The sequence below is a fragment of the Drosophila persimilis genome, unplaced genomic scaffold (genome assembly GCF_003286085.1).
Source record: "Drosophila persimilis strain 14011-0111.01,24,50 unplaced genomic scaffold, DperRS2 tig00000700-arrow-arrow-pilon, whole genome shotgun sequence".
NCBI lineage: Eukaryota > Metazoa > Arthropoda > Insecta > Diptera > Drosophilidae > Drosophila > Drosophila persimilis.
This window is the reverse complement of record NW_020825340.1, coordinates 1,315,379-1,325,692: the sequence shown is the minus strand read 5'-3', so window position 1 is coordinate 1,325,692 and position 10,314 is coordinate 1,315,379.

Here is a 10,314-nt window from a genome sequence, read left to right as displayed (position 1 = left end):
CATGACCTGCTCCGAAATCAAATATAAATCAAAGCTTGTTTGTCAGTCCCGGCTGTGAGCCGAGCCTATGGAGTGTCATACATCAAACGTCCATGGGTCCACGAGTCCACGAGGAAACCCATTTGTACGACCCTTGGGTTATGGGTGGGTTATGCTTGATGGACGCTGGCCAGTGGCCCGATTCGTTATTGCCGAAAACTCTGTGGTTTGCTGTCCATTAAAACCGCACGCATCAATTGTGGGCTGACAGGCATGCCCAGAAGGCATTCCGACTCTAATTTTAATGTCTCTGGCAGATTTCCCCATTCCCCATTCTCCATTCCCTTCGAAATCTTTATTCAGTGGAGCAGGGCACTCCATTCGTTGACTGACTCCGTTCAAGATCAGGATCATATGATTTTCAGCTTCAGGGCTTCTGTTTGGCTCTATCCTTTCTGGCATCGGGCATGCCAGCTGTTCGACAAGGTTCGCTCTTGAAGGGGCTAAGGAGGAGCCCTACATCCTGGGACTACAGCTGATCGCCTCTCCTGTTAGTCCTCCGTCTTGGGATCGCCACAAAACCCCTTGGAGCCCGCCTCTTGACCGCCTTAAGGGTAGCCAGAGTTCGGGTTGCCTTTTCCTCCGTTGGACTTAATTTCATTTTCGCATTTCTGTGGCTGGGTATCCAATGATTTGGAAACAATTTATATATTGTGTGCGACGAGTATATGCGCAAAAGGAGGGGAAGGAGGGGAAGGAGGAGAAGGAGACGGCGACGGAGACGGAGGGTTGCTGCTGTGCGACAAGGACATTTATTTCTTGCTGATTTCATTCCCGGTCTCCTGATTCCCGGCCCGGCTCTCAATAAATGCGAAATAAACACTAAATGTGTAGTTGCTCTCCCCATCCGCCCCATCTTTTTTGCTGATTGAAGCTTTTCCTGTTGGCAACACCTCAGAGAGCCCCCCTCCCCCCTCCGCCCCACCGCCCCACTGCCTGTGACCTTTGTCCTCTGCCCCTGGCGTGTTTGTCCTTTGCGTTTCCGTTTCTACGCGCTTCCTGCGACCTCCGTCACCAGCCCCAGCCCCTGCCCCAGCCCCATGCCCCCTCTTCCTTCGCCAATCCGTAGTCCCCATTGCCAGTCCTTCTATTTCCCCCTCCCACTCCATTTATCAGCGCGTGCTTGCGCCGCGTTGTTTCCTTTTGCATTGAATTATTCTTTGCCTTCGCTGCCCCTGCCCCTGCCCCAGCCCCTCGCCTGGGCCCTATCTCTATTTCTGGCCCTGTTCCTGTTCCGGTTTCTGCTCCCACTCCTGCTCCCACTCCTGCCTTTGGCTCCTGGTGCTGGTGCTGGGGCGAGTGTTAAACATCTGTCAAATGAACGTTCCGGCCAGTCTAACGCGCTCCTCTTCGTTTATTTAGAAGATCCAGAATGTATTTAGATATGTGGGAGTATGCCCCAGCACATCCCTCGGCAGAAGAGAACATAATTAAAATCTTTGCCCAACTTTCGCGGAATTCTCATCAAAGTATTCATATTTCTTCGGCTTTCAGCACCTTCACACAAAAGGCAGGCGGAAGGAAGACCAATAAAGCCACGACTAGCAGAAAGTCAAAGAAAAAGGAAAAAGAATAAGAAAACAGCACTATTCAAATGAAATATTCAGTTTTCAGATGCAAAAATAGTGAAATTAAAATATGAAAAACTTTTAAATTAATAAATAAACATTGAATGTATTAAATAATGTAATAATATACATATTACATTTTGTAGGAAATTTATTAATTCTAAATATAAAAATATTTATTTAAAAAATAAGAACATCAAAAAATATATATAATTTATGAGAGAGATCTAAATATGGCAAGAAAAGATTAAAAAAAAAATGAATAATGCAAAATAAAATAAAATGAACAATAATAATAAAAAAAAGATAAATAGAAGCATACTATAAAATACATTGTATACATTTGTAGGACATACATATATTTAATCAAACATGAAAATATGAAAATATTTATTTTTAAAAATTAGAAAATAAAAAAATATATTCAATTTGTGAGATATATGTATTTATATTTGATCTAAATATGAAATAAAATAGTAAAAAAAATACATAAAATGAAATAGGAAATATATTGAATCAAGTACAAAAAAATGTTGTTTAAATTTTAAAATACTTATTATAAATACTTAAATATTTATTTCAAATATTAACATATTTGTTTTAAAAAATTAGAAAAATATATACATATATATATTTAATTTATTAGATATATATTTTATCTAAATATTAAAAGATAAGAGTAAGAAAATTAATAATGCAAAATACATTTAAAAAATTAAAATAATAAAAAAAAAAAATAAAAATAGAAACATATTATAATATGTTATATATATATAATATATAATATAATATAAAATAATAATATATTACATTTGTAGGAAATATATTTAATTTAAAAATTAAAATATTTAATCTAAATATTACAATATTTATTATGAATACCTAATGAGCATAGGTATTTAATGCAAATATTTGTATGATTAAACAATGTCCACTCTCGGTGCAAGTCTATGGGTTACACATTTTCAGATCTTAGTGAAAATATGAATAATTCAGAGCCTATTCCTTTGGATTTACAGGACTTACTGTCCAGCTTCCTGTAAAGTGGGGCTCTAAATGGGGGATAAGACTTTAACAAGCGCTTTCTTGCCAGAGAATTGGGGCAAACAAAAAAAAAACTCTTTATGTGGGCATTCGTTATTATTTGGGGATTTTTCCTTTGATTTCTGCAATCCAAGAATATCTGTTCTGTATATAAATTATTATGGCAATACGGTTTCAATTTCCCTTTTGTGTGTGTGTGTGTGTGGGTGTGTGTGTGGGGGGGCCGCAGGCGTCGGGGGTCGCGCGCTGGATCTTCTCTTCAATGGAGAAGGTCAACGAACAGCTCCCCTCGAGGGGTGCGAGGGGTGTGGGAGGTATAATCGAGCCGAGCTCAGCAGAAAGCGGAAAACGAATTCCTTTCTCCAATGTGTGGGGGGGGTGGGGTGGGATGGTAGGGGGGTCGGTTGCCAGGAGCTGCTAGCGAGTGCCAGTACGTACAACGGGAGTTAACTTCCATTCGCAGTGAGAGCGAGTCAATCTACGGCAATTCGCTCAAAATCAAATTTATTTGCCAACCGCACAGAAATTATGAGGCGTAGGGGGGGAGATGGAGATGGAGGATGGATGGATGGATGGATGGAGGGAAACACATGTGCGTTTTATTGCACTCGATGATGCCGGGGGAACGATGTATGCGTTCCAATTGCGAAGGTCCTGGGAGCAGCACGCCCCGGCCCCACACATATCCTCTATAACTATTAAGGTTGTCAACGCCACCGCCCTCCCCCGCAGCACCCAGGGGGTGGCTTGGCTTCGGCCAGACAATGGCCTGGGCGCTGTGTCAGTTTGGCGCTGCCTTTTGTACGTTCGAGTATTTTTATTCATTCTATTCCCTGGCTTTCTTTTTTTTTATTTTATTTATTTATTTCGCTCGCCCCGCTGTGACCCCGCGTCCTGCTCCGTTCTGGCCCGTTCTGCTCCGTTCTGCTCCGTTCCCCCCCCTATTCGTTCGCTCGCATTTGAACAAAAATAAGATTTTTATTTTATGCTCACAGTATGTTGTAAATCTTGTCGCTGCTGCCTGTCGCTGCCGCTGCTCCTGATGATGAAACGAAACGAAATTAAGAAATTTTTTATTTTCTCTTCGCAATTTCTGTAATGAAAGAAATGCCAGCCCGGGACGAGGGCGGGCAGGGACCACCCTGGTCCTTTGGCATGTCAGTCAGCCAGTCACCCAGTCAGTCAGGCAGTCAGGCAGTCCCGTCTCTAGGCAAACGAAATGCCTTCCTGCCCGGCCTGGCATTCATTATGGAATCATTTGATATTTATTATTTCGTTTATGTGGTTCCCATTTGAGATATTGCCTTCATTTGCTCCGTTGTTAGTCTGTGGCACCCCCCGAGAGAGCACTTTTCATGGTATGGCGAATTCCAACATTACTTTCCGATGTGGCTTTCACTCTCGCCCCGAAGTAGTGATGTGCTGTGATGCGATCCTTCGAAGCCTTTGAGCCGGAACAGGCTTCAAGCCCGCCCCAAGAAGGCGGCAACTAATTGGTAGAAAGCTAGTAAGCCCTGTCTGTGACATTTGCCACATCCATCGGATCGGTCCGCCGTCCCAGGGGAGTTCTCATCATTGCCTTTGTCCATGTCAATCCTTTCTCCGACTGTCCCAGTCGCAGTGCCAGTCGCAGTCCCTCTGCTCAACCCTTGCCTCATCCATTAACCCACATTCAAAGACCCCGCGCTACGTCTATCTCTGGATCAGTCTAAATGTTTTTGTGTAAACACGAGGAGCAGCCCCTACCCCGGTTCCCGTCCTGGGGAGGACACAGTGCTTGGTAATTGTGTGCGCCTTTGTTGCCGTTGCAGCTTTTGCACTTTACTTCCTTCCTGGCGCTTTGTTTTTCGCACAGTGAGCAGAATAAATGCACAGCCCTGCCACTGCCACCGCCAGTGCCGCCTCCGCCGCCGCCGCACAGGGCCGACAGGGTCGAATGGCCCCCGCTTGGTCCGTTGGTCCGTTGGTCTGTTGGCCCGTTGGTCGGTCGGTCCGTGGGTCGGTTCATCGTCGGGTGTTTGAATGGCGGACAGCTTCAGCTTGCTACTTGTCCGGGCTTTGCTTTGCTTGCTTTCCGTTTCCCTGGCATTCGTTCCCTTTGTTGCTGACTGCCTCATACAATGACTTAAGCTGAAATGTCAATTGGATGTGCATGGCACGACCACGACCACGAGACCGAGGAGCCAGGAGCGGGGAGCCAGGAGCCAGGAGCCAGAGAGCCGTAGGAGGAGCCGGAGTCGGAGCCAAAGCCAAAGCCAGAACTCAGGCAAGCCCCAGAAATGAAAATGATGAAAATACACCCCCGGGGTAAATGACAAACGTAACGCAGGAGGCGAACGGACCAGAACCCGGACCCGGACCCGGACCCGGACCTGTTCTGGGGCCTGGGGGCCAAGAGGGGGCCACACTGAAAAAGTGCTTATGACAGCAGCCTGTCCCAGAGAAGAGAAAATCCTTTCTGGAGCTAATAGAATTCAAACGCACGGAGGCTTTGAATGGGTTCGTTTTCGAAGGACGACGCATTGCCGCCATGCCCTGGTCCTGGCCATTTGCTTTGACGGGGATGGGGATAGGGATATGGATGGGGTAAGAGGAGAAAAGTGAAAGTACGTGACATTACAGGGCATTGCAATTGTGTGTGTTTGTGTGTGTGTGTGGGATCTGCGAGGGTTTCTTGAGGATTATCTTTGTTATCCCAAAATCGTCACTACAAAAGCCCCTTCTCCGAAAATAATGATACCATATAATTTGTATATCCGGTACTCAAAGAGTTAAGCGATATATTAGCCCACACGGAGGCGATTCCAGGCCTCAAAGCAGATATATTCCTGATTAGCATCAATAGCCAAGTCGCTATATCTACCAGACCAGATCGGATCATTCTAGAAGGAACAAATGAAGTGGCAGTGGCTCATTCCCCCTCTCTCTCACACACACACACTCTTCCTCGTGCAGTGTGCGTGTTCGGAAGAGCGGAAGAGAGCGAGTATCTGTGTAGAGCCTCGGCCTTGCTTATACGACATGAGAACTGCAATCGATTGAAGATTTCCATTAAGTCCAAAGCCAAAGAAGATCTAGCCTCATTGCAACTACTGGAGCAGCCCTCTTTCGGTACTTTTCGCCCCTTAGCAGCCATGTCACACCGGACCCTGGACTGGTCCTGTGCGGCGGAGTGGACCCGCCCCGTACATAGTTTGTTTCATAAGTTTCGCAAAAACCATTAACGACGCTCCATGGCACTCCACTCCACTCCACTCCACTCTCCTCCCCAAGGCTCTCCTTCTTTCGATACAGCTTCTTCGCCTAAATTGAAAAGAAAAAAGTGAAAAGCTGAAAACTTTTAAAAGTTTGAATCCATCCCCCCCACTCCCCATTCCCCATCCACCATCCTCTTTCCCGTGCCCATCCGTTCGATGGAAAGTTGGATGTACCTTAAGGGCGGCTATGGCGGTGCTCATTTGGTCAACAACAGCACGGGCCGGGCTTTCAGGCTCGGGCTGGCTGTCCACTCCGTTTCTAGACGTGACACCGGCAAGAAAATGGCAAGAATAAAAAGCGGAATTCGCTTTTCTCATCGCTGTGCTGCTCTCGGGCATTCTTGTGCCGTGCCCCAGCTAATGGCTGTGTAAATGACAAAGTGAATTTCCATCGGTGGCCGAGTATTCCGTAAGCCTACGGCGGGGGTCAGGGGTCCCTAATAGCATTAAAAGGCAACTAATGCCAAATAAAATTCCCATTTTCCATTTCCCAAAAACTTAAAACTTCTGACTTTCGTGCATATTTTCGTAACTTTTTTGTATAATTTATATCGTGCTGAAATGCTGGTCCATTTTTCCATTTTCCATTTTCATCTCACTTCGATCCGGCGGTTCAATCAGTTTTCCGAGATTTAAAAGCCCCATCTGTCCGCCCTTTGGTGAACCCATTATGTAACTCGTTTAAGTCCCGGGATACAAGAGCCTTAGAGTAGATTTAAGGAAGGAGATTGCCAACTTTTTCATACAAAGAATTTCACAATAGACTTAGAAAACGTTTCATATTCGCATTCTTTCGAATGTTCCAGGAAAGTCGGCGAAAATACAAGATGATTCCTTATGGAACAGTATTTCTGTCAAGCAGCAGAGTACATTTTGAAGACCTTCCAATTGCATTTCATTAACGGACTTTCCACTCGACTGTCATTCGATTTTCTTATTAGTGGAGGGAAATTCTTTGATTGTGATCCGGAATTTTGAAGGCAATGTCTTATGGGAACCTGCCAGAATGGTAGCCCCCATCACATCAGATGTTGTGGGGCTTGGACAGTGCCTTGTTTCATGTCTCTGGTTTCTTCATTATTCAGGTAAACAGCTCCATTAAAGGGGCGTCTTGGGCCAGGCCCCAGCCTTGTCATTAGCTTCTCGCCTGCAAGTGCATATCGATTCTCTGCTGAGGCTGAAGTTGGGTGCACTTGCAAGCCTGGAGAGATCGATATATGAATAAATCAAGGCCCGCTTTTATTTATATTTATTGAATTAATGAATACCCACCATACAGGATCCTTGTTTCCATCGAATCAGCATAGAAATACCGTCTAGCCCATGAGGGCAATAGCAAGTAAGTCCCACGCCCCCTCGCCGAGTAGTTCGTGGTACCCAAAAATATTTAAATACATTTGTAATTCAAAGAGCGCGCAATAAATTTCGACACCCCGCAAAACACACACACACACACACACACACACCAAAAGAATCTCCAGGATCCCAGCAATATAAATAGGTTGTGGTATGGTCTGGAAGGGCGGAGACTGGGATTGGGGACTGGGGACTGGGGACTGGGGCCGCTGGCTGATGTGTGCTTGTCGTCGGCTTGAAGCAAAGTACTTGAAGAATTACACACAATGCATGCATTATTCATGCTTACTTCAGAATTTGCGTTACAAAGTAAAAAAAAAAAGAAGAAAAAAGTGCTGTGAGGACACTTGTGCCTGCCGCCTGCCATGTCCTCGAAGTAGCGAAAGGAGCCGAAACACGAAAAAGGAAGTGTGAATGAGAGCGAGAATGCCTGGGCTAAGGAGCTCTTGTCGCGCCAAGAGGAAAAGTGCAAGAATTCGACGGTAAACGCTGATAGATTAGAGCTGCCGGTCGTCGGGGTCACCACCACACCACACACCACCCTATCCAGCCATCCGCAGTGTTTCTTGGGTTTTGGCTTGGGTTTGAGTTCGGGTTCGGGGTTTGCAAATTACGTCAGCTTTTCGCGGTGCCACCGGGGGACAAATGTACATAATCATGTCAAATGTCAGCCATACCGAAACGAAATGAGTAACGAGCGCGCCAACTGGCAGCCAGCACCGGCCCGGACCCGGACCCGGACCCGGGCCAGGGCCCCAGTGGGCTCCAGAAATGCCAGGCACTTTGATTGCCCCCAGCTACAGCCGTTGCCCCCAAATTGATGGGCCACCATCAACCATTGGCAATGGCACATCTTATTCCCGGCCTGCGCCAGCGAATACGTACTACATCCCAATCCAATTGTCGTGCAACAAGACAAGACAGGACAGGACACTTACACTTACACTTACACTTACACAGGATAGGCTGGTCCTGTGCCAGTGCCTGTGACTGCGACACTGCCGAGGCCTAATTTCAATTCCCATCGATATATTTATCAAATCCTGAGACGAGTGCTCTTGCAGCTCGCGACCATTGGGCTCTTCGAAGTCTTTAAAAGTGAGCTCCCAGAGAATAAGCCTAACGAATTCAATATATGTCGTAGGTATAATATAAAGGCGTGTGTTTCATTTTTCGCTGAGTGTAGATTCTATACGTTTTTCCAGACTTGTGGGTGCCGATCTATACATCTATTGGATGTTAATTCAAAAAGATAGTAGCACAAAGATATGGTATATCGACTTTCAGCGGTCCGTCAGTTGGTATCTATATTTCCACAGCAGAGACATCCCTCGTTATGGGTGTATTATATTACGGTTTAAAACGAGAAACTTTCAAGCAGCGCCTTTTCGGTTTAAAATAAAAAGACATTTTCCTCAACCTGATGCCTGAGATGCCTGATGCCCGACTCCCAACTAGGCTGTCAAAAAATAAGTATTCCCCGGGGGATAGCCGATGGAAGAAGCCAAACCAAATTGAGCCGAATTGCTGGCGAGGAGGAAGGAGGAAGGAGGAAGGAGTCTTATCAAGCCGCACACGCGCCCATCTTCGACAGCACACACCGCCCACCCCGCCCCGATGATGGTGCAGGAAAGGAAACAGAGACCTACTACATCATAAACTAGAATCATGTTGTGGCTGGTGTTGGGGGGTGGAGCGGAGTGGAGTGGAGTGGAGTGGCAGAAGGAGGCTGGTGCGGATGGTTGGGTTTTGGAAATTATGTTGATAACCTCGCATGATCCTGACATTAGAGCCGCTTGCTTGCTTGCTTCCTCGGTAGGGATGCCATGGGATGCTTGGTCTTGGGTTGAGATGGGGCCGGGGATGGGATGGGGACCGATTGCGAATTGCGAATGCGGATGGAAATGTGCACGTACTGGCTTAAGTATATTTAAGCATATGGAGAGAATCAAGTGAAAATCAATAAAACCCAAACACGTCTACACAAATCACATGAAAATCGATGTTCATGGCAGTTGGCTCCTTGCTTAGAAGGCGAGAACCAGCTTGAAAGGAGACCATTGCGACTACAAGATATCTAATAGTGTTCGATGGTAAGCTTTCATCAATGTTGGCCTGTTCTGACTTCAGAAATGATCCGAAAGTGATGATCGATGCGGGAACCAACCCCTGATATATACTCCATTGTGTATGCCATTATAATAATGATTAATAATCATATTAATAGTGGCGATACTGACTCGAATGTGGCACTCCCGCTCGCACTCTGTAAGAATAAAAGGGTATCAGAACCGGCTCTCTCCACTGCCTTTCGCTCCGCTCCGCTCCGCTCCACTCAGATGTATCGAAGAACTTAAAGGATTGTTGCCAATGTAGCTGTAGCTGTAGCTGTAGCTGTTGCTGTTGCTATTTTATTGGAAAAACGTGCTGCGCATTAAAAGAGGCAAGGCACAGCCACACTGGTTGTCCTCCGCTGCCGCAAAGGCGTCCTAAGTGGTCCATTCGCCGGTGGATACGGGTATAGGCATTCCTTCGAATCCTCTTTGGAAGCGCCCTGGATCCGGGGGAAGCTTGTGTGTAGTTTTATCGGCTCTCGCCATAGCCGTAGCCATCGCCATCGCCATCTCCATCCAGGTAGTAGCTGGCCCGAGACCCTGCCTAGAATTTTGATTTTAGCAAAGAAAGGATTGCCAGCCTAAGTGCCTGGCCGGGGCTTTGGTTAGGGCTTTTAGCGGAACCCGGCCCCCACCCCCCAGCACCACACTCCCGCACATTGAATCCCGTTCCGCACTCCCGAAGTGCATTTGTGTGTCTAGCGGACCCGGTAAATGTGCAGACGTGTTGCCCATTCCCCAGTGCCACGTGTCCAGAGAGACCCATCGTGGAGGTGAGTGGAACCACCAGATGACACAGGCAAATGGATTTGCTATATCAAATCCGTGGCTCTTACTGTTTTATTTATTTACTAGTAACCAGAATGATTCCAATGCAAAATCCACGCACTCTATCGATATATTGTATGGTCGGTAGTGACTGAAAGCCCTAGCCAG